Source organism: Chenopodium quinoa, unplaced genomic scaffold, assembly GCF_001683475.1.
Source record: "Chenopodium quinoa cultivar QQ74 unplaced genomic scaffold, ASM168347v1, whole genome shotgun sequence".
Classification (NCBI taxonomy): domain Eukaryota; kingdom Viridiplantae; phylum Streptophyta; class Magnoliopsida; order Caryophyllales; family Amaranthaceae; genus Chenopodium; species Chenopodium quinoa.
In genome coordinates this window covers 1112998-1121839 of record NW_018744111.1, presented here as the reverse complement: position 1 = coordinate 1121839, position 8842 = coordinate 1112998, and positions in this window count along the sequence as shown.

The following is an 8842-nucleotide window of genomic DNA, read 5'->3' as shown; positions in this document are numbered from 1 at the left end:
GTAGCACAAGAAACGGTGCTATAAATCATACTACACACTAATCTCAAGTGGTCATTAATCATCCATCGTTTAAATGACCTCGATTAGGGATAATTTTTTCGATTAAAATATTCAATGTTCACTTAACAAGTGTTTCTTTATCCAAGACATGGTCTTGATACCCCGTTTTTCATATTCACAGAAATTGAATGGACTCATTATTTAATTCTAAACCACAATGAAAAAGATACGAAGTAATCATAAATTTGCAGAAAATTTAATTGCTCCTAAATTGAATGGTTCAACATAGTGTTTTACATTAAGAAATCGAGTTTAATTAAAACACTTATACAGGGAAATCAAAGCCAATCTCCAATATGCTTGATTCGAATTGCCTCAACGTGCTTGTTGTGCTTCACTTAAGACAAAGGTTTAGTTAGAGGATCGGCAACATTGTCGTGCGTTCCAATCTTACAAATTCTGATTTCACCCTCGGATTTCCATTCCCTTATCATGTGAAATCGCCCCTTGACATGTTTGACCTTATAATGTTCCCTTGGCTCCCTAGCCTGAGAAATAGCTCCATTGTTATCACAATAGAGGTTTATTGGACCCTTAATTGAGGGTACACCACCAAGTTACCAATGAACTTACGAATCCAAACTGCCTCCTTGGCTGCTTCCGAAGCTGCCAAGTATTCGACTTCAGTTGTAGAATCTGCAGTGGTGCTCTGCTTGGCACACTTCCAACTAAATGCTCTTCCATTAAGGCAGAATATGTATCCCGACTGCGACTTGGAGTCGTCTCTGTCTGTCTGGAAGCTCGCGTCAGTAAAACCTTCAACAACTAAATCATTACAGCAACCATAGACCAGGAATTTATCCTTTGATCCTTTTCATGTACTTTAGGATGTTCTTGGCCGCAGTCCAATGCGCGTCTCCTGGTCTGATTGGTATCGGCTCGTAGCACTCAAGGCGTACGACACATCCGTCCTAGTACATATCATGGCATACATGATCGATCCAATAAGTGAAACATATGGAATCTGACTCATTCTCTATCGCTTATTAGGTGTCTGTGGACACTATTTCTTGCCGAGAGTTATGCCATGGGACATGGGTAGGTTCCTTCTCTTGGCCCCTTCCATGTTGAATTGTGCCAGTACCTTATCTATATAAGTACTTTAGCTTAATCCAATCATCCTCTTAGATCTATCCCTATAGATCTTGATGCCCAATATGTACTGTGCCTCTCCCAAGTCCTTCATTGCAAATCACTTTCCCAACCAGCCCTTTACGGACTCTACCAATTTAGTGATGTTTCCAATGAGTAATATGTCATCGACATATAAGACTAGGAATGCGATGTCACTCTCACTGACCTTCTTGTAGACACAAGACTCATCAAGATTCTTGATAAAACCAAACTTACTAATGGCTTCATCGAATCGCAGATTCCAACTTCTGTTTGTCTGATTTAGTCCATAAATGGACTTCTTAAGCTTGCATACCTTCTCGACATTGCTTGGATCAACAAAACCATCCAGCTGTGTCATATACACAGTTTCTTCCAAAATCCCATTAAGAAAGGCGGTTTTGACATCCATTTGCCATATTTCATAATCATAATATTAAGCAATCGCTAGGATGATCCGGACAGACTTAAGCATTGCAACTGGGGAAAAGGTTTCAACATAATCAACTTCGTGAATTTGCCTGTATCCTTTTGCCACCAGTCTAGCTTTGTATATAGATACATTTCCATCTTTGTCTGTTTTCAATTTGAAATCCATTGCAACCGATAGGTGTGTAACCTTCGGGCAAATTAACCAAGTCCTAGACTTGATTTTCAAACATGGAGTCCATCTCGGATTTCATGGCCTCTTGCCATTTAGTAGAGTCAGGGCTCGTCATAGCTTGTTTGTATGACACTGGCTCATCTCCATCCATAACTAGGATGTTTTGATCTGCGGTTAAGACAATACCAAGGTATCTGTCTGGTTGAGATCTTGGCCGTTGCGACCTACGCAGGGTAATAGGTTGAGCATTTGCATTGTCGGTTTGACTCTGACCAATGGCAATAGCTGCTTCTAAAGCACTTTGATTGTCAGTTTTTTCATGTTGACTTTGTTGCTCTACATGTTGAACTTCGTCGAGTTCGATTTACCTCCCACTTGTCATTTTGGAAAGGTGTTTCTTCTCCAAAAAGACACCATCACAAGCAACAAACACTTTGTTCACGGATTTATTGTAGAAGTAATACCCCTTGGTTTCTTTTTGGTAGCCCACAAAGAAACACTTGTCTGATTTTGGGTGAAGTTTTTCAGAAATAAATCTCTTGAAATATGCTTCGCAACCCCAAATCTTAAGAAAAGACAACCTCGGAGGTTTCTTCGTTCATTATTCATATGGAGTCTTTTCAACAGATTTTGACGGAGCGCGGTTCAGTGTTAGTGTCGTAGTTAGAAGTGCGTGTCCCCAGAAAAAGATAGGAAGATCACTAAGACCCATTATTGATTGAACCATGTCTAACAAGGTTCGATTCCTCCGTTCGGATACTCCCCATTGGGGAGTTCCGGGAGGTGTCAATTCTGAAAGAATACCATTTTACTTCAAGTGATCGTCGAATTCATGGCTCAAATGTTTGCCACCTCGATCTGAACGAAGTGCTTTAATTTTCTTGCCAAGTTGATTTTTAACTTCACTCTGAAATTCTTTGAATTTCTCAAAAGATTTAGATTTGTTCTACATAAGGTAGACATAACCATATTTACTATAGTCGTCAGTGAAGGTAATGAAATATCGATAACCTTGCCTTGCGGGTGTACTCATTGGTCTACATACATCCGTATGTATTAGACCCAATAAGTCACTTGCCCTTTCTCCCAACTTGGATAATAGCTGCTTTATCATCTTACCTAATAGACATCCTTCGCAATTTTCAAACGACTCCAAGTCGAATGAGTCAAGAACACCTTCTTGAAGAAGTTTCTTGATGCGTTTGATGTTAATGTGGCCAAGACGACATGCCACAAGTAGGTTTTGATTGACTCGATGGTCTTAGCCCTTTTGGCGGTATCATCAATGTTATAAACTTGTTTGTCTAGATAAAGCACATAAAGACAATTTCTGAATATGCTTGACCATATAAAACATTATCGAAATAAAATGAAAAACTATTATTCTTAATTCGAAATTCAAAACCTTTAACGTCGAACGCCGAAATTGAAATAATGTTTTTAGTAACTCTAGGAACATGATAGCAATTGTCAAGTTCTAAAATAAGCCCAGAGGGCAAAGACAAACTGATAGTTCCAACGGATACGGTAGACATCCTTGCTCCATTGCCTCCTATTTATCCTTAGCCCCTGAGCATTGGAACAAAGGTGTGAGCCACATCCGGTATCTAATACCCATGATGTTTTGCTAATGAAGTTTAAGTCTATAACAAAAATACCTGATGAAAAAGCAATGGTTCCGTTCTTCTTATCTTCCTTGAATTTGAGGCAATCCCGATTCCAATGTCCCTTTTTCTTGCAATAGAAACATTCGGAATCGGATTTAGATGAGGCTATCTTCTTGTCCTTGCCACTCTTAGCAGCACTTGACTTAGGCGAAAAATTCTTCTTCTTTTTCCCTTTAAAGCTTCTCTTATTGCCCGAGCGCTTAAATGGCTTGCCCTTTCTCACCATGAACATGTCATGCTTTCCCTCATCTTTGAGGGTTTGCTCGACCTGCTTCAACATACCATGAAGCTCGGTGAGAGTTTTCTCCATGCTGTGCATATTATAATTCATCTTGAACTGATCATAGCCTTTGTGCATTGAGTGGATGATGTCAATTTTTATCTCGGTTGAATACCTAACATCAAGCCTTTCCATGTTCTAAAATAATACAATCATTTTAAGAACATGTGGGCTGACTGGATCTCCTTTCTTGAGCTTTCTCTCAAGGATCTGCCTGTGGGTTTTGAACCTTTCAGTTCAGGCCTTCTCTTGAAACATATTCTGAAGTTCAGAAATGATTTCAAAAGCTGTCTCATTTTTAAAGAAAGTCTTTTGAAGGTCCGGAGACATAGTGGCTAACATGATGCATTTGACATCCTGATTGGCACTTTGCCATCGGTTAAGGGCAGCCTGGGTGACCTCCTCATTGGGAGTGTCGGGCATTTCTTCATCAAGGACCAATTCCTTTTGCTCTTGCATGAGAACAATACGCAAATTCCTTCGCCAATCAAGAAAATTTGGCCCACTCAACTTCTCCTTGTCGAGAATTTAGCGTAATGAAAACTGGTTGTTTGAGTTACTTGCAGACATGTTTCTACAATTGAAAGAATTTGAAATGAAAAACCACTCATAAACCAAAAGTTTGAAATTTAAAGCGTTCATGCAAATTTTCAATCTTATTGAGCATTTTATCCACGCATTAACATTAGTCCCTTTTAGGCGAGAATAAAATGATTCCAAGATCCCAAAAATCAAAAAGTGATTAAGCATGCTTTGGGTTGTCTTAACACTTAATATTTTAGGGTAAGTAATCCAATTGCTAATAGCTCCAAGCTACTCTTGGTTCGATAAAATGTCGCATCTAATGCTTTCTTGACATTTTATCTCCATTGCCACGACATTTAAGGACTCCTTACCGATATTGTTGAGCTAAACCAAGACGACTAGTATACCTAGTATACCTTACGTTCCTAGGGATGCGGTGATGCCTTTCTTTGGCGTAGCCCATTACCACGCGCATTAGTTCGGTAAGTGTCGTTCTTGGAATGGAAATTTGGCTCAATATTATAGGGACCTAGGGTTTCTATGTTGGTTGATTTAAGTGAACTTAATTAATCATCGCAACATTTGAAATCCTAAACATGCACCTAACATATCATTCACATATATAAGTACAATTATATATAGAAAACATGAAATAAGATGCATTTGGCAACTAGCATGACCCCTTGTGATCTTTAACTCTTCAAGAGTCTTCATCTTGGCTCGTCTTCATAGACACGCCGTCTTGAGACATCCTCGCCAAAATAAAATTACTAGCTACTACGACTAGGATTAATCTAAATATTAAGGTACAAATATACACAACGGTACGCAGACCGTATTTAGATTTACAAAAATACATAACGGATCGCAGTCTATATTTACTATCCTAATCGGGCCCAACTAGTTGCCATTTTCACGAAACCTGTGAAACAACATATATATTCCATTCATCTGAAAGGAATGGTGTCCTTCCAACAAGTGTATTATTCTGATAGAGGGTTCAGAATTATTACGGAGCTAATTTTCAGTAAGGTCAAGTGATCGGAATGCCTAGGTGGAGGCCGTTGCCGATCAGTAATATTAAGGTAAAATTAATATTACAGCTTAATCTTAACTGAACCCTTCGGGTCGAACCCAATCGAACAACCGATCCGAGACGACGAAGTAATCCAAAGATTTTAACGAGTCAAAGGAGTTTTACAAATACAGACGTTGGATATCGAGCCTAGGGCGTCGAGACCGAGCATCGCAAAATCACAAACGACAAGTACGAGTATAGCCGTAACTAGGCTAGGCTAGTTCATCGCAAGCCCAGGCGCACCATGGTGTGCTAGGCGAGGCATGAAACCTAGGCGCCATCGGAGCCCTAGCATCATGCACTAAGCGCACCATCGCTGGCACTAGGTGCTGGCATGCGTGCGTGCCTAGCATGGTAGCACCATCGCTAGCACAACGTACTAGCATGGGTGCTTGCCTCGCATCATATCACGCTGGGCGTGTAAGAGTGCCCAGGCACCATCGCAGGCCTAGCACCACGCACAGCACCATCGCAATGCTAAGGGCTCGCGTGCGTGCATGTGCTTGTGCCTAGGCCTATCGAACCAATGCAGCACGCAGCACATGCACCATCGCAAGCCTGGCACCACGCACAGCACCATCGCAATGCCAGGGGCTTGCATGTGTGTGCGTGTGTGCCTCGCATCCTCACAGCAGCAACCTCGCACAACAGCATGCTAGGCAATGTCCTGTGCGTGTGCGTGTGCGTGTACGAGTGCCAGTGCGTGCTGGTTAGCAAGCAGCATCAGCGATGATGCGTGGGGATGGTGCGTGTGTGCGTGCGATGGGGATGTTGGGCAGCAAGGGAGTGCTGGCTGGCTGGCACGCTAGCAGGCTGCCAGCCTAGCAGCCCATGTGCCGGTTTTGTGTTTGCTTGTGGGGACCAATCAAGGGGCCTTGGGGGGCAAGGAAAACGGTCCCCCCCCACCTAGCCTTGGCCATCACTCATTAGCATGTGATTGTGCCACTTATCGCAATGTGATGAACTTAATTATTTATTTAATTTGGAATTAAATTAATTATTGATTTTACCAACTCTCCCACATTGGTGGGAGATTGGAAATCAAGGGTGCATTTCCCTATAAATACCAAAGGCTTGGGTATTTGGGAAGATAAAACCTTGAGTGGAATTAAAAGGCAACTCTTGATTTGAGTAAACCTTGATTCGTAAAACTCATAGTTTTATTTGTCTAGGTCTCGACTAACATTCTAGACTTAGGACGCTCGGGTCGGGTTCGAGGGTACGATCTCGTTGGAGACCTCGTATTTTCGGGGTTCAAGTAAGAGCTCATTGTTGAGCGAAGCACGCGTCAAAGGTATAATCTTTTATCCTTTCTTGTGTTTAATTATGTTTTGCTTGTTAATTGCATTTATTATGGGGCGGGTCTTGGCGGGTTTCTTTCCGCGTAGTGTGGGTCACTACGAAACCCTACAGCGGTATTGGAGCCACGCTCCTTTTATTTTTGCAATTATTGATTAATTACGGTGTTTTAAAAAAAGATTTAATTTCTGGTTTTGCCTTTCTAATTAGATTAGAAACTCGTTTTAATTAATTTTAAAACTCGTATTTTTATCAATTTGGCTGCCGAACTTAGATTTTGGCTCAAAAATAGTGATTTTTGGGTGGAATCGACATTCTGAAACAGATTCAATCCTCTTCGAGAGCTGTCCAGAAGCGAAATTCGAACCCGAAACCCAAGTTTTTGGGGTTTTTTTCGTTTTTCAACGAAAATTTTAAATCTTTTTAAGCCTTGATTAATGCAAGCATTACAAGGTAAGATTAAATGCATTTTGCATCCCTAATCTACTGCTATTTTAAATATCCTTAAGTATAATTATGGAGTTTTAATTAGTGCTTGAGTTGATATGCCTTTTTCACATAAACTTGTTTTTCACAAATTTTGCAAATTAATTGCAATAATGTGTGAATGTTTGATGTGAATGTGTAATTTTAAGTTTCGTAATATGTTAAAGTTCTAATCTTTAAAGGTTTAAATGATTGGAACTCTAACCCTAAATTCCATATTGAACAAAGTTTGGTTTTTTCATTTTTTGGTTGATTAAAATCCATGAAGTTCAAATACTTGTGAGTAAAATTTTGATTAATCTTCATATTGGAAGATCTAATCTTGTTATTTTACACAAGTATGAAAGTTGGAAATTTTTTATGATTAGATGGTTAATTTATTTTCCATCTCCCATTTGTCAAATCCATTATTAATTTGCATATTGGCTAAATTAATTATGGACATAGCTATTTCAATTTTAAGCATAAAAGAAGACCTAAATTATTTCAAAATGAATTTTGGATAATTTAGGCTTGTGCACCGTTAAAATTGAATTTAATTAAGTTAGACTTATTTTATTTTCATTTTTGGCCTTAAATTAATTCTAAAATAAATTTAGATTAATTTTATGTCACACGTAAATCGGGATTAAAATCCCGAGAAATGGCACGCAAAACAAGGCAAAAACACCCAAGCGCTACCAAGGCTAGCCGGGCTGCCTAGCAACCCACATGTGGCTGCCTGTGGTGCGCACTGGGGTGTGCCTTGAAGGGGTGTTGTGTGGCAGTGGGAGTTACGTGCTGCCGTAGTGCTAGGTTGCTAGATGCATGGCAGGGCTGCTAGAGTTGCTTGTGCGTGCTGACGGGCAGCGAGGCAGCAGGCCCCAGCCAGCCTGCCAAACGCTGCCAGGAACCAGCTAGCAAGCTAGCATGCGCAGCATGCGTAGCAAGTTGCTAGTGGTGGCTAGCGCAGCAAGCTACGCTAGGCGTGGATGCTGGCACACAGCACAACAAGCACAGCACATGGGCTGCCTAGCAGCAATGGTGCGCACCCACCAAGCACTTGTGTAGGGTTTTTTTTCTTGATTTTGAGCTATGTAATTTTGCGAAAATTTTTGCCGTTTTAAATTATTTATGTAATTATTTTAACGAGGTTAGACCTCAGTTTTTCCGGCTTTTGCAAAATTTTGATTTTGACAAATTATGGGTTTTGCCGACTTAATTAATCAGATTAATTTATGGATGCGGAATTTAGTGGGAGCTTAGTTAATTACATGAGCACTTTGCTTTTAAAAATAATGGATTAAACAATTTGGACTAGTTTTAATTAGGTGCGTCAATTGGATTAACCACCTAAGTTAGTTACTAGTTTTGCGTGTTTAATTATGTATTTCGTAATTTGCATGGGCCATTCACAAATAGTGAATGGGTGAATGGAAGATTGTTTTCAAAACAGGTTATTGAAAATGGCAACTAGTGGGGACTGACTAGGATAGAAAATACGGACTGCGTTCCGTTATGTATTTTTGTAAATCTAAATACGGTCTGCGAACCGTTAAGTATTTTTGTACTTTAGATTAATCTTAGTCGTACTAGCTAGTTATTTTATTTTGGCCAAAATGTCTCAAGACGGCATTTCGATGAAGACGAGCCAAGATGAAGACCCTTGGAAATTGAAGATTTCAAGGGGTCATGCTAGTTGCCAAATGCATCAATTTATACTTTATATATATTATTGTTATATATGAATG